Raw genomic sequence first — 23,977 nt, 5'->3', positions numbered from 1 at the left:
AAAGAGAACAGCTCTATGTAAATCGTGGCAAGTGTTCTTTTATGAAGAAGCGGGTATATTTTCTAGGGTTCATTATTTCAGACCAAGGGGTTGAAGCCGATCCTACCAAGGTTCAAGCAATTAAAAGATGGCCTGCTCCTCACAATTTTTTTGAAGTGCGCAACTTTCATGGGTTGGCGACATTTTATCGGCGTTTTATACGGAACTTCAGTACCATCATAACCTTCATCAACGAATGTTTGAAGTCAAAAAAATTTGTATGGACTACCGTTGCCAATAACGCATTCACTGAGATTAAAACAAAGATGGGAGAAGCTCTTGTTTTGAAGTTCCCGGATTTTTCCAAAATATTTGAAGTTGCATGTGACGCATTGCATGTAGGTGTGGGAGGAGTACTCAGCCAAAAGGACATCATATCGCCTTCTATAGCGAGAAACTTAATGAGGCCCGTCGACGGTATTCGACGTATGATATGGAATTCTATACTATGGTCCAAACTCTTAAACATTGGCGTCCCTACTTAATTCATAGAGAATTTGTTCTCTATACGGACCACGATTCATTAAAACATTTAAATGCTCAAAGTAAGTTGAACGCACGGCATGCTCGATGGATGGATTTTTTGCAGCAATTTGACTTCGTCATCAAGCATAACTCTGGAAAATAAAGTAGTTGATGCTTTAAGTAGAAGGCCACATTTGCTGGTGGTGTCATCTGTTAATACTATGGAATTCGACAGCCTTAAGCAGCACTATTCTACAGATGCAGACTTTGGCGTTATTTGGCGTCAACTCCTGGAAAACACAGCCGCTGCTAAAAATAAATTCTCAGTCAAAGATGCCTTTTTATTCCACGACAATCGACTATGTATTCCATGTGGTTCTTTCAAAGAATTTGTTATTTCAGAGCTTCATGGAGGAGGCTTAGACGGGCATTTCGGAGTTGATAAAACATTTTCCATGGTCTCCGATAGATTCTTTTGGCCTCGTCTACGTTGCGACGTGCATAAAGTTGTGGCTCATTGTCAGATTTGTCAAATAAACAAAGGCACCAAACAATAAGCGGGTCTTTATACCCTTCTTCCAATTCCAAATAGGCCTTAGCAACACATTAGTATGGATTTTGTGCTTGGATTACCCAAGACACTTCGGCAGCATGATTCCATAATGGTGGTAGTGGATCGTTTTTCGAAGATGGCTTGTTTCATTCCTTGTCACAAGACTTATGATGCTTCCAAAACAACGACACTATTTTTACAAGAAGTGATTCGACTACATGGTGTTCCAGCCTCCATAGTGTCCGACCAGGATGTTAAATTCATGAGTTATTTTTGGAAGACTTTGTGGGCAAGAATGGGTACGAAGCTACTATTTTCTAGTGCATTTCATTCTCAAACCGACGGTCAAACCGAAGTTTAGGAAACTTATTGCGATGTTTAGTAGCAAACCATGTAGCAAGTTGGGACTTCGTGTTACCACAAGCAGAGTTTGCTTTCAATAACTTTATTAATCGTTCCACTGGTTGCACACCATTTGAAGTGGTATTTGGTTTTCGTCCCCATACTCCACTGAACCTCCACTCTCTAACATTGCCTGCTAGACCCGGTGAAGCTGCGTTGGATTTCTCTAGTTACATGAAGAACATTCATGAAGAAGTCAAGCGACGTCTGTCCCTCAGCACAGAAGCATATTCCACAGCTGCAAATACTAGGCGGAAGGATAGGCAATTTCAAGTTGGCGACATGGTTCTTATCCGCTTAAAGCCAGAACGTTTTCCTCTTGGGAGTTTCAATAAGCTACATGCTCGACGTGCAAGACCTTTTAAGGTGGTTAAAAAGCTGGGTCCTAACGCCTATGTCATTGAGTTACCTGGTGACTACGGGATAAGCCATATTTTCAACATTGAAGATCTCACTCAATTTCATGGCCCGGAGGAACCAGTGCCAGCAACCTCAGATCTAACTACTCAACAAGATGCAGTTATTCGTGTTCCTAAGAATACAGCCCCAAGAGATGAAATTGCTTCGATACTCGATCACCAGTTTGTTACTACTCGGTGTGGAGGTTATTACAAATTTTTAGTGAAATGGAAAAATCGTCCCCAGTCTGATTTCGTCTAGCTACAAGCTTCGGAGCTCCACCGACTTCACCTAGATTTATTTGCTGCCTATGTTCTTCAAAAATTGTCGGAGTCAAGTTCTTCCGAGAGGCCGACAATTATGCAAATGGAGAGCACGTTTCCCAGGCAGAGATTACAACTTAAATCTTGGAGGATGGGGACTTATTCAGCTGCTAGAATTCTTATCCAATCTTATCTATTTACTTCAAAATTCTGTTGCTAAGTTATTAGTTCTTTCCTAATTTATTTCTGTAAGACTCTATTACTATGATGGCAATCCTTTCCTAGTTTATTTCCTGATTTATAACACATGTAATCCTTTAAATATGGTAGTCATAGAAAAGAAAGGCAGTCGTTGAATTTTGGAAGGAATTTTTATTGAATTTTAGAATGAAGAGATTTCCTTAACAGAGAGACTCTGTTTGTATTTTATTCCCCCTTGAACGTCAACGTGAGGTTGGCTCTTGAGGCTTGCACCATTTACTCTAAGAGATACAACCAAAATCATGTAGAAGAAATGCAGATGTAAAAATTAGTGATGAATAATCACCTAGAAAGTCGGGAAGAAAAAAAAATGGCTAACATCAATTTTTTTTCTCATTTTATGACAAATCTAATTCATTCACAGTGTTTAAAAATAAACCCAAATTAAAACCCCAACTCTAACATTAACCCTAACCTTAAACCTAAATATGCATACTCTAATAAATCAAAAGGAAAACTTTAGGTCATCAAGAAAACATCTTAAATAACCAAGAAATGAAACAAAAACTTTTACTCTTACCCTCTTCACATTCTATCATCATGCACAATGTGTCTGAGATGAAAAAGTTATAAACCTCTCTTTAACTTAATTAGAACATACCTTTCTTTCTAAACAACTTTATATGAGTGATATAAAGACGAAAATGAAATCAGGAAGTAAAGAGAAATGGGAGTATGGGCTAGATTCATGTAGATTGAGACTTGGTCAAATTGTTTCTACTAAAGGTAGAAGCTCATGGTAACCTTTTGAATGTTTCCAAAAACAAAGGCAACCTAATGCTTGATGTAATGTAATCCTAATCACAAAATGGGGCATTCCGATTTTCATTTTAAAAGCCATTATATTCAGTTGGTTATATGTTTGTTGTTATTAGCGTATAGTAAAGGACATGAGTAAGAGTTGGAGAGATGAAAAACTTTAAACAAGGAAAATCTCTCAAACAATATAACATGAGATGATAAAAATAAATTAACAAAGAAATCTCTATTTTGACTCCCTCATAAACAGAAACATAACAAATAGAGTACAAAGAGAAAATATCATAACAAGCTTAATCATGTACATAAAAACATTAAAATGGAGTGGAAGTATATAAGCTTAACCTTTAGTACAAAATTTTCTATTTGAAGAGAAAATTTTATGGGGAAATAAAATAAACCAAATTAAAAAATAAAAATAAAAAATAAAAAAACCAACAACAAAAGCTCATTAGGAAAGAATCAATGAATTAGAAATAAGAGGAGTCAAGACTCACACCAAGAAGGGCAAGAGTGGATGTTATGCTCTTTAGTGTTGTAAACTGTAGACATAATGCAATTCACTCACAATATAAGAATGAGTCTTCTTCAATTCAAAACAAACTATGGGCTTATATAAGCCTTACAAAAGAGATTAAAAAGGAAACAAACAGCCCACGTAAGAATGTCGTAAATGGCTAAGGAAATAGTCAAATCCTACCAACATGTCCCAAAAAAATAGGAACTATTAACAGAATGAAATTCTAACAACTTTGACTACTTTAACTGAACATCCCAACAATTCTTCCCCTAAACTGATTGCAATAATGCATTCAGTTGACTCTTGGTACCACACTCACACCCAGTAACTCACGCAACTTTAAAAACACATCCAACTTGAGTGGTTTTGTCATAATGTCTGCAACTTGTTCTTGTGTGCCACAGTGCTTTAACTCAACAACTCCCTTTCTAGTCAAATCACGCAAGAAATGAAACCTTACATCAATGTGCTTGCTGCGTCCATGCATTACTGGATTTTTGGACAGCTTTATAGTAGAACTATTGTCACATAACACGGTAGTGCACTTTCCTTGAGAATGACCAAGCTTCTCCAGTACTCTCCTCATCCATACTCCTTGACAAGCAAGAAGCAGCTGCCACAAACTTTGCTTCAGTAGTAGACAAAGTAACCACAGGCTGCTTTTTAGAAGACCATGCCACAGCTCCTTCACTGAGCAAAAACACATAGCCAGAAGTACTTTTCCTATCATCCACATCCCCTGCATAGTCACTGTCTGTATATGCCATTAGTTCACCATTACCCTCCTTCTGATAAAAAACTCCCAAATCTACAGTACCTTTCAAGTACCTTAACACCCTTTTCGCAGCTTGCAGATGCATCTCAGTTGGACTTGCCATGAACCTGCTAATAAGACACACCACATACATCAAATCTGGTCTTGTAGCAGTCAGATACATAAGGCTTCCAACTAATTGTTTGTACTTAGTAGCATCCACCTTAACTTCGCCTTCATTCTTCGTTAATCTATCTCCAGGAACAATGGGATTCTTCACACTATTACTTTCCTCCATCCCAAACCTCTTCAACACTTCTTTTGCATACTTCCTCTGACTAATATAAATACCTTCAGAATTTTGTAAAACCTCCACACCCAGAAAATACTTCATCTTTCCCAAATTAGTCATATCAAATTCAAGTTTCATAGAATTCTTGAATTTAACAAACATACTCTCATCATTACCAGTAAAAATTAGATCATCAACATATAAGCTAACAATCAAAATTTTACTTCCATCTCCTGTTTTGATGAACAATGTGTGATCACAACTGCATCTCTCAAACCCTTCCTTGATAAAGTATGCTTCAATTCGACTATACCATGCACGAGGAGCTTGTTTAAGCCCATACAATGCCTTCTTTAGTTTGTACACCTTATGCTCTTCACCTTTCTTCTCATAGCCCTGTGGTTGCTCGATAAACACTGCTTCATTTAGCTCACCATGTAAGAAAGCACTTTTGACATCAAGCTGGTACACATTCCAACCATTTCAAGCTGCTAAAGCAATCACCATTCTAATTGTATCCCACCTAGCCACAGGAGCAAACACCTCAGTATAGTCTATGCCATGTTGTTGTGCATACCCTTTTGCCACCAGCCGAGCTTTACACTTGTCAACCTTGCCATTTTCATTGAGTTTGGTTTTGAAAACCCACTTTACTCCAATCTTCTTCACTCCTTCAGGCAAGTCCATCAGCTCCTAAGTCCCATTCCTTTCTATTGCTTCTATTTCCAAGTCCATTGCAGCTCTCCACTTGGAACTTTGAACAGCTTCTTCAAAAGTAGTTGGATCTGCAGTTGAGGTAAATAGGACCAAGCTGTGCTCAACATCGCCTTCTAAAAATTCTCCCCCACTCACATAATCTTCCATCCAAAATGGTACTCTTCTGTTCCTCCCTTGTTGTGAGTTTGGTGAGCTTTCTCCAGATACTCCTGAATTTTCACCAAGTGACTCACTCGAAGACAAGTTGTCATCTCTTTCTCTTCCCTCTACTGCCACCCCCTCTTCAGCATCATCTTCACCTTGTTCATCTTCACTCCCTTCTTCATTGCTATCTCCCCATTCAAGCACATCAAGTCTTACTTCTTCATTACTCCTCCCCCAATTCCAGCACTTATCTTCTTCGAAAACAACATCTCTGCTTACAACTATCTTCTTGGACACTGGATCATAAAGTCTATATGCTTTAGACTCTTCACTCACCCCTAGCAACACACATTGAAAGCTCTTATCATCTAGCTTATTTCTCTTGTTATCTGGCACATGAACATGGCCAATGCATCCAAAAACCCGAAAATAATCAACATTGGGTTTAACACCACTCCAAGCCTCTTCAGGGGTCACACCTTTTACTGCCAACGTAGGACTTCTATTGAGCACATGAGTTGTCCAGTTCACTGCTTCTGGCCAGAAATTCTTTGGGACTTGCTTCTCCGATAACATGCTTCTAACCATGTTCATGATTGTCCTGTTCTTGCGCTCAGCTACTCCATTTTGTTGAGGAGTATAGGCTGCAGTGAGTTGCCTACTAACACCATTAGTTTTGCAGAAGGCATTGAATTCGAGATATGTGAACTCTCCACCCCTATCTGTGCGCAAACAAAAAATAAAAGCTCCTATCTCTTTCTCAACAAGATTTTTGTAATTCTTGAAGGTAGTAAAAGCTTCAGACTTCTCTATAAGAAAATATATCCATACCTTACGGTTATAATCATCAATAAAGCTAATAAGGTACCTCTTTTTACTATTGGAGATAGGTTTGATGGGTCCACAAATGTCAGCATGTACCAACTGTAGCCTCTGTGATGCTCTCCATAAGCTCCTCTTTGGAATTGCGTTGATGTTTGCATAATGAGCCCTTTCTTAGGATGATAGACTCTGCATTCTCCATGTTGGATCAGAATAGCCACTCTTTTCTCTTGCAATTGTCCAACACTTAGCAAATTGTTTCTCAACTCAGGAATATAGAAAACATCTGTAATTACTTGAGTAACTCAAGCAACTTGCATTCTAATGTTCTCCTTTCCCAATAGAGTCATCTTGGAATTGTTCCCGAGCTTTATAGATTGCCGGAATTCCTCATCAAGATCCGAGAACCACAGCTTATTTCCACACATATGATTGCTGCACCCTGAGTCAAGAAACCAAACATCTTCTTTCCTTGATTGGTTAAGCTCCACATACGACATCAATAGCATCTCCTCTTTCTCATCAAGTTCTGCATAATGTGCTCCCTTCTCATATTTAGGACACTCATATTGAAAGTGCCCTAATTGATGACACTTGTAGCACTCAACTATAGCTTTGTTGAATGCTTGCCTACCCCTTCCTCTGCCTCTTCCTCGAAAAGCTCCACGACCACGACCTCCTCTTCCAGCAAATTTATCATTATAGGTCACCTTCAATGCCTGCTCATCTCTTCCATGCCCATTCATCCTCTGCTCATGAACCAACAAGCTACTCTGAAACTCATCAATGGTTAAACTGTCTAAATCATTAGACTCTTCAACTGAACACACAACATAGTCAAACCTTGAAGTCATTGATCTCAGGATCTTTTCAATGATCACCACTTGCTTCATGCTTTCACCATGAATCTTCATCTTGTTTGCTATGGTGAGTGTTCAAGCAAAATACTCATCAACACTTTCACCCTCTTTCATCTGCAGAACCTCGAACTCCCTTCGAAGTGCTTGAAGTTGTGCCCTTTTGACTCTTGTGGAACCTTGGTACTTCTGCTTCATAAAGTCCCAGATATGCTTACTAGTCTCTTTATTGAGGATGATCTCCATAATGTTTCAATCTATGGCTTGGAATAGATAATTCTTGACCTTCAAGTCTTTCAGCTTGTGATCTGCAATTGCCTTCTGTTGAACTTTAGTAGGCTCTATGCCTTCTACTGCGACAGGGATTCCATTCTCCACCAAGCTCCAATACTCCTTTGAACGAAGAAAATTTTCTATAAGCATAGACCAATGATCATAATGGCCATCGAACTTAGGAATTGCAGGTTGAACAAAGTTACTACTTTCAGCTGCCATACTTTGATCACTCTTTCTCTTATCTTACTCTCTTTTCACTCTTTCTCTCTACAAGAAACTGCGGTTTCTTTTCGCTCACAATCAGGCCCCATGATGGGGCTCTGATACCAGATTGTTGTAAACTGTAGACATAATGCAATTCACTCACAATATAAGAATGAGTCTTCTTCAATTCAAAACAAACTATGGGCTTATATAAGCCTTACAAAAGAGATTAAAAAGGAAACAAACAGCCCACATAAGAACGTGGTAAATGGCTAAGGAAATAGTCAAATCCTACCAACATGTCCCAAAAAAATAGGAACTATTAACAGAATGAAATTCTAACAACTTTGACTACTTTAATTGAACATCCCAACATTTAGAAACAAAACCTAAAATTATTTCAACTCTTTTGCAAAATAAAACATGGCACTTATTTTGATTATTTGGACTATTGTCTCAATATTTTCTATTCTGATTATAAAATGATTATTTTAGAAGTGTCACTATTTGAAGTTGAAAGATAAAACATGACACTTATTTTGAGTATCAAGGTTTAGGTTGATAGATAATGACATTTCTTTTGAGTGTCAAGGTTATCACTAACAATTATGCTTTATTAAGTGGCAAGATTGACTTGAAGGATTTTTCAAACATATAATGACACTCAAAAAGGCACCAAGGTATTGAAATAATGATGTTTATTTTGAGCATCAAGGTAGATAGTCACAAAAGATGGGGCTTCCTAAAAGTGTCAACCTATCAAGAAATATACCATGGTTCTAACATATGACACTTTAGAGAAGCTTCATCTTAAACCTTTCTTGACACTTCAAAAGCCTTTTTTTTTTTTTCTTATTATGAGTTGAAATTGTATACAAACAAATAAAAAGATATTATCCAAAATTTCCAAAATATAAGTATATGATATCCGAAAGTTTCGACTTTCTATCTAAATGACAAACATATATCAATATTATATATTGATCTCAAATATTGAAAACCAAATAGCAAATTAAATTAATCATTGTTATAATATCGTGAAAGACTCTTATGTATTAAACAACTAGAATATAAAATATTTCAAAATATCCCCTTTAATACAAGAATGTTAAGTATAAAGATCATGTCTTCATGCAATCTAAAATTCCACTTATATTTACAAATGTTTCTACTAATGACTATGTATAACTTCTAGTTATAAGAATTCAAAAAATTATCAATCATTCACCTAGATTTTATATCTTACAATAATATTCAATTTTTTCCTACATGTTTGTTATTATAACTTCATGCCATTAAATATTTTTACATAATTACAAAAAAAATGTAAATATAATAGTTGCATAGTTTTAGACTATAAAATATTGTTCTTATAACTTCTAATTATATAAATTTCATATATTTGTACAAAATTGTAAGTTGACAATTTTGTTCTCTCTAACTTCTAGCTTTAAGCAAATACGTGTTAACAACTTTGATATATCCTCTTGAAAGTAAAAAGAATATTAATTTTCTTGTTTTTATAACTTCAGGTTATAACAATATAATTTATAACTTCTTATTACGTATCCTCTTGAGTTTTAGTATTTATTAATTTACTAACTTTTTTTTAATAGCTTAAGGTTATAAATAATTAAAATTTGAGAGATGTTGTAGTGACATAAAACAATTGACAAATTGTAACAATTCTAGAAAATTAAAATTATATTGTGATATAACATCTTGTTTTTACAACACAATTAGAAATTGTGTGCATAGTTTATGACTATGAAGTAATTGCCAATAAAGATTATTTTCATAATATCTAGTTATGAAAATTTTTCTATTTAACTTTTCACTAGCTATTACAAAATTAAAATATCAATTATTACAAGCTTTTACTTTGACTATACAAAACATGACTTACATAGCTTCTAGCAATGAGATAAAATAAATAAAAATTATAATAATAAAAGTGAAATATAATGTTTCATTTATCTTTTGAAATAATAGTGTTTGAAACATACATATCTATAGAAATTCTTATAGATAAATTCCTCTCTTTTTCAACTCAGAGCAATGTGTTGATAGCATGTTATAAAATAAACATAAACATAAAGATTAAAAGAGAAGAAGAAAAGAAAATAAAATGAGAGAATAACTTATTTGTTTGATCTCACGTTATTAACTTATAAAACATTAATTTATACGGTAATACAAATATGATAAAAATACAAACATGATAATAGTATTATTATCCACAAACTACCATAAATTTTTGTTACAATAAAATCATTTTTTAGCTAAAATCGTTTTTAGATAAGAAAAAAAGTTTCGAAGTAATCATGAATTTTTGAAAAATAGATATGATTTATAAAGATATTTTGAAAACAACAATAATAGGCAAACTTTAATATTATCTCTTGTTAGGGATAAAATATTTGAAGATAATTATCAAAGTTGGTAGAAGAAAATTATTTTTAGAGGAAGCAAAATCACAAATTTTACACTAAAAACAAAGCCATAGCCATAGGTTACATTTCACATTTGTTGTTCCTTTTACATTACAAAAACAACTAGGGGCTGCATTTGTTCCTTCACATTGCAAAGGCAACTACAACTTATAGTTTGGTGACCCAAATTTTATTTGGTCTAGCCCAAAAAGCTTGTAGTGCGACATGTGGTGTAGCTATAATTTTGAGATTTTTTGGGAGATTAATGGTGGTATAGTTGTTCACAACTCTGTCATCTTGTATCAATATTTTGATATAGTGGATTTTTTTCTCCTCTACTTATGGTTTTTCCTATTTTTCGCCTAAATTTATGTGTTCTCATTCTATTTTTTTTTTAATTACCTATTCTCGTTATTTTGTCACAATATAATATATAGTCGATGGATGGAAAACTTTTACTAGATTTTTTGAATTTTAGAATATGTATAATAGAAAGTAAAAAAGGAATAAAAGGAAAATGATAGAAACATAAAAAAGAATGCATAAAAAATAATGGTTACTAAATAAAGTGCTTTATTAAAGGCGTCAATTTGGAAATGGAATATCATTCTTTAAGAAGAAAAAAATCATCCATGGCTGCGTTTTTTCTTTTACATTACAAACGCAATTATCACCAATGGTTTTCCTTTCTTTGGGAAAAAAATTCTACACAGATATCAATGTGTATGAATCTCACTAGATTGAGCATTACTTTCAATATATATATGTTTTTTAATAATATTATTTTGCTTCAAAACTCTCATTAAAGGATCGCTTTCCTTCTTTTAATGCGTAGCACAAGTAATATTCGTAGTCCGTGAATGGAGAACTTTACTAAATCTTTTTGAATTTTGGAATGTGTAATAGAAAGTAAAAAAAAATCAAAGGAAAATGATAGAAACATAAAAAAAGAATGCACAAAAATAATGGGTTACTAAAAAAAAGTTATTTATTAAAGGCAACAATTCCAAAATAGAAAATCATTCACGGCTGCATTATTTTTTTACATTACAAACGCAATTATCAGCTACGGTTTTCCATTCTTTGGGAAAAAAAAATTAAAAAACACATAGATATCATTGTGTATGAAAAGTGAGCATTATTTTCAAATATTAGTTTGCTTCAAGATCGCTTTCCTACTTTTAATGCATACCACAAGTAATATTCATGGTCCGTGGATGGAGAACTTTTACTGGATCTTTTTGAATTTTGGATTATGCGTAATAGAAAGTAAATAAAGGAAATAAAGGAAAAGGATAGAAACATAAAAAAGAATGAATGAAAATAATGGGTTACTAAAAGAAGATTATTTATATATTAAAGACATCAAATTGGAAATGGAAAATTATTCTTTAAGAAGCAAAACATCATCCATGGCTGTGTTTTTTCTTTTATATTACAAACGCAATTATAAACTACGATTTTCCATTCTTTAGGCAAAAAATCCTCATATATATCAATGTAATTAATCACAATAGATTGAGCATTATTTTTAAATACAAGATATATATGATTTTTTTTAATTAATATTATTTTTTCTTCAAAACTCTCATTAAAAGATCGCTTTACGTATGTCGAGTAATGTTCATCGTGGGTGGATGGAGAACTTTACCAGATCTTTTTGAATTTTGGAATATGTGTAAGAGAAGGAAAAAAGGAATAAAAGAAAAAGGATAGAAACATAAAAAAAGAATGAATAAAAATAATGGGCAACTAAAAAAAGGTTATTTATTAAAGGATCAATCCCGAAATGCAAAATCATTCTTTTAACATTTTAAAACAAATTATTTTTTAGCAAAAACCTTTAAAAATTAAAAGGATTATATTTCCAATTACAAAACTTATTTCTTAAATTATTTTATCACTTGTAACAAAATGACATGAGAGTTAACGACAATACAAAGGTCTCATTCAAAAATTATGAGACCATGGTTTTTTTTTTTAAATAAAATTCTACATGAATGTTGTAATTGCCTTGAGGTTAACTTTTTTTTTTATTTACTTTATATTTATATAAGGAAAAATAATAGTAATAAGAAGTATATAAATAAAAATAAACTGTAACTTGAGAACCACAAGAAAACTGAAAAAAAATGGAGATGTCAAGGTCTTCCTTTGGGCTGCTGCTTCTCCTTCTTGGTTTTCTTTTTGTTTCATCACATGCAGCTTCAGATTCGGTATATGACACCTTTGTTCAATGCTTATCGAGCCATTCAGCCCCATCTGACCAAGCTTCATCAATAGTCTACGCCCAAACAAATTCCTCATTCATAAAGGTTCTTCAATCATATATCCGATATCAGATAGACACATCCTCAATTGACTTGTTCTCTACAACTGTTATAACAAACTTTATCTTTTTGTATATTATCTTTTCCAGCTTAATATTTCTATGTATATAGGCTTAAGACTAGACAACTCTATTATGATTTTAGCTGTATATATTGCATCGATTCCTTCAATAAAATATCATAATTTCCAATCTCTTATTCTGTTATGGTATCAGAGCAATTAGTTTAATTTTTTTTTTCCCTTCCCTTCTAATGACTACTAGGGCCAACACCACCATTCATAACAGAAACGACCCTCATAGCACATTGATTAGCATCAATGTTGCAGCTCAAACTCCATTAAAGCTTACCTCCACCAACTATGTATCTTGGAAACTACAATTTCAGACTCTCTTTATTGGGTATGATCTTCTAGGATTCATCGACGGATCACATCCTTGTCCAACAACAATTCTTCTAGGAACCACTACACCAAATCCAGCACATACACTCTGGATCAGGCAGGATCAACTCCTTCTCAATGCCATTCTTGGTTCTCTATCCCCCACCATAATTCCATTTATTGCTCAAGCAAAAACAGCAAGGGAAGCTTGGACAATATTGGCCAATACATATGCCAAACGATCTCGTGGAAGAATCAAGGAGGTGAAAAATCAATTAAAACAAATCACGAAGGGATCCATGGGTGTCTTTGAATTCCTTCAGACCATCAAGGCTCGGGTTGATGAACTTTCCATCCTAAGCGCAGCTGTTGATGATGAAGATCTCTTAGAAAAGATTCTTGAGGGACTTGATGAAGACTACAAAGAATTGGTGCGGGCAGTTCAAGCTAGAGATACTCCAATCTCCTTTGATGAACTCCATGAAAAGTTTCTCAACTTTGAAGTTTCTCTTCAAAGCACCACAAAGACTGAACAATCCTACTTCCCTGCCTCTGCTAATTCTGCCAATCGTGCCTACTCTGGGTCACGAAACCTGCAATACTCTAATTCTTCCTCCGGAAACAACACAGGCTGGCGTCCACCCTCCAATCCTGGCAACAGCACTATGGGTTGGCACCCGTCGCCCACCTCTGGTAATCAATTCCCTACACCCACTGGCGCTAACAATTTACGTTCAGATCGCAGCTCTCCAAAGCCTTATCTTGGCTACTGCCAAATCTGTAGAATTCAAGGACATACAACTAAGCACTGTCTCTCTTTCAGATTAATACCAATTGAGACATCCACCAACACCAGTACAGCAACGCCAAACTCCTTCTGGCAACGAAAAGCTCACTTTGCTGCTAATACCTCCAACACCCCAACATGGCTATTGGATAGTGGTGCTTCTCATCACGTCACCTTCGACTTGAGCAATCTCTCTATTCATGCACCATACAATGGCTCTGACGACATTATGATTGGTGATGGCACAGGACTTCCCATAACACATACTGGTTCCCTCTCTCTCCACACTTCCGATGCTCAATTTTCCTTTACCAATGTTCTCTGTGTTCCTAGCATGAAAAAAAAAATTGATTTCAATTTCCAAACTCTGTATCTCCAACAATGTTTCCATTACATTCTTACCATCTTCTTTTCTTGTAAAGGATCTTCGCACAAGAGCAACGCTTTTGAAGGGCAAAACTAAGGATGGTGTGTATGAGTGGCCGGTATGATCACCTCTACTTGCCTTTTCCAATGTCAAAACCAGCTCATTAGAATGGCATCACCGATTGGGACACCCTGCCTTTCCTATTTTAAAGCATGTCATCTCTACAAATAATCTTGCTTTATCATCTTCCAGCCTTTTACATTTTTCTTATAACGCATGTCATTGCAATAAGAGTCATAAACTCTCATTTTCCAATTCTACCATTAATTCTAGTCGTCCTCTTCAAATACTCTATTCAGATGTATGGACATCACCTATTATTTCTTATGATGGCTTTAAGTATTATGTAATTTTTGTTGATCATTTTACTAAATATATCTGGTTTTATCCTCTAAAACAAAAATCCCAAGTCAAAGACATATTCATAAGATTTAAAGCCATTGTAGAAAAACACTTCAATCAAAACATCCATACCTTGTACTCTAATAATGGTGGTGAATACATTGCTCTCTCTAATTTTCTTGCTCTTCATGGTATCTCTCATCTCACTACTCCACCTCACACCCCCGAACACAATGGCTTCTCTGAGCGGCGCCATCTCCACATTGTTGAAACAAGTCTCACCCTTCTCTCTCATGCTTCTATTCCTTTGCCTTATTGGTCTAATGCCTTTGCCACAACCGTTTACTTGATCAATCGGATGCCAACTCCAACATTAAATCTCTTATCCTCTTATGAAAAAATCTTTGGTACTCCTCCCAATTACTTAAAACTCAAAATATTTGGTTGTCTATGCTATCCGTGGCTTCGCCCCTATTCTAGCCATAAACTTGACTCTAGTTCTAAGCCATGTATTTTTCTCGGGTACTCTCTAACTCAAAGTGCCTACTTCTGCTATGATCCATCCACATAAAAAAATTTTGTTTCTAGGCATGTTAGATTTGTTGAATCAATTTTTCCTTTTAAATATTCTATTCCACAAGCTCTACGACCTAAATCAACCTCTGTTTCTACTCGGATACCACCACTAATTCATATCAACACCACAACATCAGCACTCGTACCACCATCTGCAATTCATCCTCAACAGCAACTCCAATGTGAAGCTTTTGCACCTGTTACTTCTCATCTCAGCCCAGCCAACAACCAAAACCAACCACATCAACTGCCCTCCACAAACTCCTTGCCAACCACTACTCAACCAGACCACCACACCACAAACTCAAACCATTCTATGCAAACTAGAGCCAAAAACAACATTCGCAAACCTATTCAAAAACTCAATCTTCACATCCAATAATCCAAACCTCTTGATTTGGAACCCACCACACCAACCCAAGCTCTTAAAGATCTAAAATGGTGCAAGGCCATGTCTGAAGAATATGATGCTCTTGTTCGGAATGGGACATGAGAACTAGTGTCTTTCAATCCTAGTCAAAATGTTGTGGGTTGTAAATGGATTTTCCGTACTAAACGTAATTCTGATGGCTCTATTAATAGGTTCAAGGCTCGTTTGGTTGCAAAAGGTTTTCATCAACGCCCAAGCATTGATTATTATGATACCTTCAGTCCGGTAGTCAAGCCTACCACCATCAGACTTGTTCTCAGTGTTGCTGTCAGTAATGGCTGGATACTTCGTCAACTAGATGTTAATAACACCTTCCTGCAAGGTACTCTCACTGAGCATGTGTATATATGACTCAGCCACCAGGTTTCATTGATCAAGACTCCCCATCACATGTTTGTAAGCTAAAGAAAGCTATTTATGGCCTAAAGTAGGCTCCCCGAGCATGGTATCAAGAACTCATATCTTTTCTCGTTCAATCTGGGTTCACAAACTCCCATGCTGATACATCACTCTTTGTTCTTAAATTCCGGGGACACCTTGTTTACTTCCTAGTCTATGTTGATGATCTTATTATTAATGGGGATGATGAACACTTGGTAAATCGGTATATTCATTTGTTAGCCAACAGGTTCTCTCTTAAGGATCTTGGCAAACTTTCTTATTTTCTTGGAGTTGAAATTGTTCCCAATTCGCAAGGCTTCCTACTTTCTCAACGTCGATACTTACTTGATCTTCTTGCTCGAACTCACATGTTTGAGGCTAAACCAGTTCAAACTCCTCTTCCATCAGGTATAAAAATCTCACTGCATTCAGGGGATAAACTATCTGATCCTACGGAATTTCGAGCAGTTGTTGGAAGTCTCCAATATCTGCTTCTCACAAGACTTGACATAGCATTTGCTGTAAACAAGCTATCTCAGTTTATGCACACGCCCACAACTGAGCATTGGACACTTGTTAAGCGTCTACTTCGTTATCTTTGTGGTACTCCTGATCATAGCCTTCAGCTTTATTGTGATTCTCCTCTATCCTTACATGCATTTTCTGATGCCTTACATGCCTACTCTGATGCTGATTGGGCAGGCGACCTAGATGACTTCCCTTCCACAGGTGCTTATATTGTTTATCTTGGTCACAATCCTATCTCTTGGAGCTCCAAAAAGCAGAAAACCATTGCCCGTTCATCTACCGAAGCTGAATATCGATCTGTTGCAAATACAGCTACTGAGCTAAATTGGGTGTCCTCCTTACTGTGTGATCTTAGTATTCAGCTACCTACTTGCCCAGTCATTTATTGTGATAATGTCGGGGCAACTCAAGTGTGTTCTAATCCTGTTTTTCACTCCAGAATGAAACATGTTGCTATCGACTTCCACTTCATTCGTGATCAAGTTTAGAAAGGCATTCTCAGAGTTGCTCATGTATCCTCCACAGATCAACTTACTGATCTTCTCACCAAGTCACTTCCCAAAGCTCATTTTCTGTTTCTTCGGGACAAGATTGGCCTCTCATATCGAGCTCCATCTTGAGAGGGCATATCAGATAGACACATCCTCAATTGACTTGTTCTCTACAACTGTTATAACAAACTTTATCTTTTTGTATATTCTCTTTTCCAGCTTAATATTTCCATGTATATAGGCTTAAGACTAGGCAACTCCGTTATGATTTTAACTATATATGTTCCATCTATTCCTTCAATAAAATATCAGAATTTCCAATCTCTTATTCTGTTATCCGAAACCAATGATTCAACACATCTTCCACACCAAAACCCTCGATCATTGTCACCCCCTCGGATGAATCCCAAGTCCAGGCTGCCATAATTTGCTCTAGAAACATTGGCATACAGCTGAGAATCCGAAGTGGTGGCCACGACTACGATGGCCTATCTTATATCTCTGATGTCCCATTTTTTATCCTTGATATGTTCAATCTTCAGTCCATCAGTGTGAATATTAATGATAAAACTGCTTGGTTTCAAGCTGGTGCAACTCTAGGAGAACTATACTATAGAATTTGGGAGAAAAGCAAAGTACATGGATTTCCAGCTGGGATTTTCCCTACTCTTGGTGTAGGTGGCCACTTCAGTGGTGCACAGGCTATGGCAATATGTTGCGAAGATATGGACTATTTGTAGATCATGTTGTGGATGCCCAGATAGTCAATGTTAATGGCAGCATTCTCGATCGAAAGTCCATGGGAGAAGACCTCTTTTGGGCCATTAGAGGAGGGGTGGAGCTAGATTTGGAGTCATATTATCATATAAGATCAAGCTTGTTCGAGTGCCAGAAATTGTTACAGTTTTTCGGGTCGAGAAGACCTTGGCCGAAAACGCTATTGACATTGTCTATCAATGGCACAGCACATCACTGACAAGATCGATAATGATCTTTTCATCAGGCTTCTTCTCCAACCTATCACTGTGAAGAGCGACAAGGGATCCGTCAAAGCTGAAAAAATCCCCAAGACTAATAGGGTAACGTGACCCGTCTTATTTCAGTGATGAACAAGGATTTCCCAGAATTAGGGTTAGAGAAAGAGGACTGCATTGAAATGAGCTAGATTGAATCAGTCCTCTACTGGGCTAATTTCAATAATGGAACATCAGTGGATGTGCTGCTTAACCAGACTCTAGAAAGAAGAAGTCTGAGTACGTACAGAAACCTCTATCCAAGGATGGTCTAGAAGGGTTGTTGAAGAAGATGATCGAATTAGGCAAACCAGGAATGGTGTTCAATGCATACGAAGGGCGAATGAGTGAAATCCCCGCATCCGAAACCCCCTTCCCTCACCACGCTGGGAACATATTCAAGATCCAATACTCGGTGAGTTGGAAAGAAGAAGGGGCTGAAGCAGACAAGAAGTATCTAAATTTGATAAGAGAGCTTTATAGCTACATGACCCCTTTTGTGTCCAACTCTCCTAGAGGTGCATATCTCAACTATAGAGATATTGATATTGGTATCAGCCACAATGGTATAGATAGCTACGAAGAGGGTAAAGTATATGGGGCTAAGTACTTTATGAACAATTTTGACAGGTTGGTGAAAGTGAAGACTGTTGTGGACCCTCAGAATTTTTTCAGGTATGAACAAAGCATCCCACCTCTTCCAAATTGATTGAGAGAAAGCTTTGAGTTAGGTCATTGCTTTAGTAGAAGAATAAATTTGGCTCATTTTGTGGACCCCGTATTTTGCTTGATGCATTCCCACTTGATGGCGTGACTCGCTTTTTATTTATTGAAAAATATGATATATATATATATATATAGTTGCCACCCTAGGACCATGTGTATGCATGTTGTATGGTTGTCTTTTAAGGTTCTATCTTGTGTCCTTCATCTCTTTTGTTTGCATTGTAGGGAGTCAGTTTAGGAGTTGGTTGAGTTTGGAGTCACATTCTTAGAGGAGAGTTGGAGGTTGATTGATCATAGCAAATTCACATCAGACTTCATATAGTTTAGTTGAGATGTCTGACGAGTTAGCTTCCACACTTGCTTCTATTCCGGAGTTCATGGCAAGAGTTAGTAGAAGTTTGGATCAGATAGAGAGTTCTCGCCAGGATCATCATCCAGTCGGCATTAGCACTAATGAGACAATTCCCCATGCATCTCAGACAGTGCAGGTTCTTTCACCTGGGACTTCACATGGCGTTCCATTTCATCTATCAGATCATTGTGAGACTGCTCCACCACCTACTGCCACTGTCTCGCCTCCCATTGTTACTACTACTGATGATACTAGATTGGCCGAGTAGGAGGCTAGGGTTGAGAAGCTTGAGTCCAGGATGAGGCAGATCAGATTATAGGATGGAGATTTGACTTGGGATGATAAGGATGACATACCAGCAACTAGCTTGCCCGCCAAGTTTCACATGCCAGACATTTAGCGTTAGAGTGGGATTGGTTGTCCTAAGATCCACTTGAGACTATATAACACAGTCATGAGAGAACACATGATAGATAATGCACAATTGGTGGCCTTTTTCCCCATGTCATTTAGTGGGGCAACTCAGAGATGGTTTGCCTCAGTTGAGTCTTTAAGACTTCGCACCTGGGAGGACATGGCTCATGAGTTTTTGACTCAGTTTGCTTTTAGTGTCGACATTGATGTATCTGGACGAGAGTTGGAGGCCACCAGACAGAGGCCAGACGAGTCTATTTCTTTCTTTGTCAATCGTTGGAGGGAAAAATTGGCTAGTATGATAGACCGACCTAAGAAGCAGGATCAAATTGATATGGTTCTTTGGAACCTACAGCCGAGGTTTTCTAGATGCCTTGTGGGCATTCCATTTCAGGACCTTAAAAGTCTAGTTCATGCAGCTTTCAGTGTTGAAGAGGCCATTGCTCAAGGATTATGGACATATATTGCTCATTTCCCTGACAATAAGGGAAAGAAGTTAGTTAGATCATCTAGTAGGTCTGGAAAGGTTGACACTATTAGCTATCAGCATTAGAGGCCCACACTTCACTCATCTTACAGGCCTCCTATAGTCAGAGTTCATTTCTCCCATGCACAGTATCAGTATCAATCAATTTATGTTCAGTAGCCTTAAATTGCTCAGACTACCATTCAGCCATGACCACCACATCTAAAAGCCACTACTCTCCCGCCACCTAGACCATATGCACAAAGACCGGTGAGACAGTTTACTCCATTGGGCACGACTTTGACTAGAGCTTTTGAGAAGCTCAAAGACGCTAGTGTGATTGTTCATTTGGCATCATGCCCCTTGCCACATCCTATCTCATTTCCACTTACATGAGCATTGCTTATATCATCAGAGTCAAGGACATGATACTGAGCGTTGTGTGCTGCTCCATCATGCAATATAGGACTTGATTGATTCAAGGTTGGTCAACTTGTTTGGGCCAAGTGTGACCACCAATCCCCTACCTACGCATTCTACACATGCAGTTCCCCTTCCTCCTAGTCTTTAGTAGATTGATTTGGAAGTTGATGATATTGATGGTCATATGGTATTTTAGGATATTCCGGGTTGAGGACTTGGTTCAATTGACATGGGTACATCACTTTGCAGTAGTTTAGCTCAGAGCACTTTTCATTTTGATTATGGTGTCATAAGAGTCGTTTCCATTTTTTCGAGTCCAGTTTTTAGTTCATCAGGGTTATTTTTGTTTTGTTGAGTCCAGTTTGGTTCAAAGTCATTGTTTATAGTTCATGTTGAGAGTCCAGTTCGTTTGTAGTCCTTTATTGCTTCACACATGATGTACTCATTGGTTCATTTAGTGATATGAACTTTTTATTATGAGTATGTGATATTCTCTTTCTTTTGATTATGCTTTACATATCTTGCCTTGATGTGTGTTATGCTTTCAATATGAGACATATTTTCAGTTACACATCATGATCACTTTGGCCTGACCTATCATGGAAGATATTGAGCTTATTAGCCTAGGACCAGAGATTTGACTTAAGGAGTTCGAGACTGTAACCCATTTCACCTTCTGATTAGAGCAGTACCATATCTATATCCATATCCTAACTTTGTAGACTTTGTGACCTACCCATTTTAAGCCTGACATGACACTACCCCTTGGTACCATTATATGACCTTACCATCCTTATTCGCCTTTGTATACTACAATACCATTGTCTATTCTTTTCCATCATTTCCTTGAGCTGATCAAGTAGAGTCCAAGATAGTTAAACCTGAGGTGAGCTTTGCATGATAATAGATGGATCACGATGAGATAGTGATTTGATTACCTGATGATGTTGCTGAGACAAAGGGGTTTTCATGGAGCATCCAGATCTGAGCCATTGCACATGGCTCAGGGGTTTTGGTATGATCAGAGAGACTAATATTATGAGATGATGGTGAGTGGCATGTGATAATAGAGTGAGCCGATTTTCAGATGACATTGATGATCATCACAGAGCATCCGGAGTAGGAGCTTTCACATGATTTCAAAGGAGTAGATAGATGCCAGTTTTTAGTACTGCTCATGTGAGATTTTGAGAGTACGATGTTCGAGGTAGTGGTCAAATGATGGGCGGCCATCATTTCGTGAGCTTATTTACCCTATCACCCTTATATATAGAGTTTTTCATTACGAGCCCATTAAGCCTCACACGAGCACCATAACCTTTTTCTTTCATCACCCCATTCACCTATTAGACCGAGTTGGGGACCCTATAGTGTTTGCATGCTTTGATTAGATAAGTCATGACTTCTAGACCCAACATCACATATTACCACTTGTGATATTCGTTCTCTTTTCTCTCATCATTGCTTACTCGACATTATCCTTGTTTCACCTTAAGTGGTGGTTTTTCACACGTCACTTCATGGAGGATTGTCACATTCTTTCCCTCCGTTCACCCGATGGGTAGTGGTTCAGAGATCTCAGTTTAAGAGGTTGTCTTGTTAGTGAGGATTCATGTTACATCCGTATGTGGAGAGGGTTTTATCATTTAGGTATGTATTTTCATGGGAGGTCATTCATTATTGATTAAAGTATGCGTAAAATAAATAAATAAATAAATAAAAATAAAATAAAATAAAAGATAGCGCATTCTTCATTGTATCATTCTCCATTGAGCACATGTATGGATATGCTAGTCTGCTTCATTGAGTTTATGTGTTAGAGAGAGTTCATATGAGAGCTTATTTCTGAGATTCTATCGTAGTATATATTTTGGGTGAGGGTATGAGTCGCCTATTCGATTTTTGTGAGAGAGACGAGCGACCTTTCTGTAGTATCTTTGGATCATTGCTTTATCCATCATTCCATCTATTTTAGATGTGACTACTTTCCATGCTTTGATGCAGTTTGACCATCACTCACTTTCCTATCTTTTTGTTTTCTTTTATTTTTGTTATATTACTCCATTTCACTCTACCTCACTAATTTCTTTCTTTTTTCATCCTACTTGATGTTTGACTTGGGTTCAGTACCCACACTTTATCCTTGATTATTTGATATGTCATTCATTTATTATCATTTTTCATGTGGGAACCCCTAGGTCCGTGACTCATGAGGTTTTTCTACGCATTGCATCTCATGCATGAGGGGTATGTGGATTATATCATTGGGATCTTTGAGCCTAGTTTCCTTTCATTTCTTTCACCCTATTATCTCAGCCTACGTTACGTCCCATGTCTTAAGACCACCCTGAGGCCATGACTTCACACATTGTGCTTGACGGCTCACCCATGGGCAATACTTGAGATTGATTGGAGATTATTTCTTAGAGCATGATGGATGGGGAGTTGATGGCGATGGTTTACACTAGGACATACCCCTTTTACTAGTGATGGATTTTCAGAGGTGGTGTGATCTACACTAGAGCATACCTCGCTCATCGATGACAGTTTCTTTTGGGATGATGCCTTGCACTGGGGCATAGTCAGTTTTTGCTTGGGTTATGATGGATTAGGAGTTTTGGAATGACCCTACACTAGGGCATAGCCATTTCAGAGAGCACTTTTATTGGAGATACAATCACTTTACTCGATATTCTGCATTAGGGGACACTCCACTCATCGATGGTTGATTTTTGAGATGATGATTTATTTTGAGACACATTTGCTTCAGAGATTGTGCATGGTAAACATAGCCACTCTATTGTTTCTTGTGGAGCATAGGGTGATTAGGGTTTGTTGAGATTATATTGGTTTTTTCATTTTCAGCATTAAGAGATGAGATTGACCTTGTTCTGAGGACACATACTGAGACATAGCCCTCTCATTGGTGATGGACTTTGATTTATCTTGGAGCATAGTCACTTCAGATGGTTTATACTAGGGCATAGCCACTTCATTCACATTCATAGAGCTCGGGGATTTTAATTCATATGGATTATGCTGAGATGTTTGATTACTACTCAAAACGTGCTATTTGATAGCTTATAATTAATCCTTTTAAACACTTTTGAGTAGTAGTTTTGGCCTTTTAACTGAATTGGCATGTTAAGGACCCTTGAAAGCAATTTTAATCACTTTGTGTAAGTTTTGGTGTTTTTCTTAGTAATTTGATCACCAAAGCAATTCAAGATTGAGGAGAGTGTTGAGGAATCTTGGGCAAAGCTTGGAAGTCATTTGCCAAGAGTAAATCCGGAATGCAAGGAGAAAAAGTAAAGAGAATCTGCCATGAAGCATATTCTTGATGACAGTTGTAGCAGCCACTTTTGGAGCACTTTCTGAAGTCCAATTGATGCATGCTATATACCATTTCAAAGCTCAGGAAGTCAACAATCCAATGCTTCAAACGGTGTGCAATTTGGAGTTGAAACGAAAAAGTTGTAACCATTGCAAGCTAATCACTCCAAGCTGAAGGAAGCATTTTGCAAAGTGTTGCGAAATCACCCTTTTGTTGCGAAGTGATTTCGCAGCCTTTTTGTACAGTAGGGTGTATTTCCTTCTGAAGTTGCCCGATATATGCCGCAAGTTGGAAGCTGAGAACCTCAAGGTGGAAGCCAACTTCGCAGCCCTGCGAGAATAGCTTTTTGTTGCGAAGTGATTTCGCAGCCCTTCTTAAGTGTCTGCGAAATCTCGCAGACACCATTTTCTCTTGCG

The 23,977-nt window shown here is 37.0% G+C and overlaps 1 pseudogene; it reads left to right on the top strand.

Annotated features, from left to right (window-relative positions):
- The first annotated feature begins 6,714 nt into the window (after positions 1-6,714).
- Positions 6,715-18,555, top strand: LOC100263395 (berberine bridge enzyme-like 21; annotated as a pseudogene).
- Positions 18,556-23,977: the final 5,422 nt, after the last annotated feature.

This window comes from Vitis vinifera, chromosome 3 (genome assembly GCF_030704535.1).
Source record: "Vitis vinifera cultivar Pinot Noir 40024 chromosome 3, ASM3070453v1".
Taxonomy (NCBI): domain Eukaryota; kingdom Viridiplantae; phylum Streptophyta; class Magnoliopsida; order Vitales; family Vitaceae; genus Vitis; species Vitis vinifera.
The sequence above is the reverse complement of the archived record's forward strand: the minus strand, read 5'-3'. Positions and strand labels throughout refer to the sequence as shown.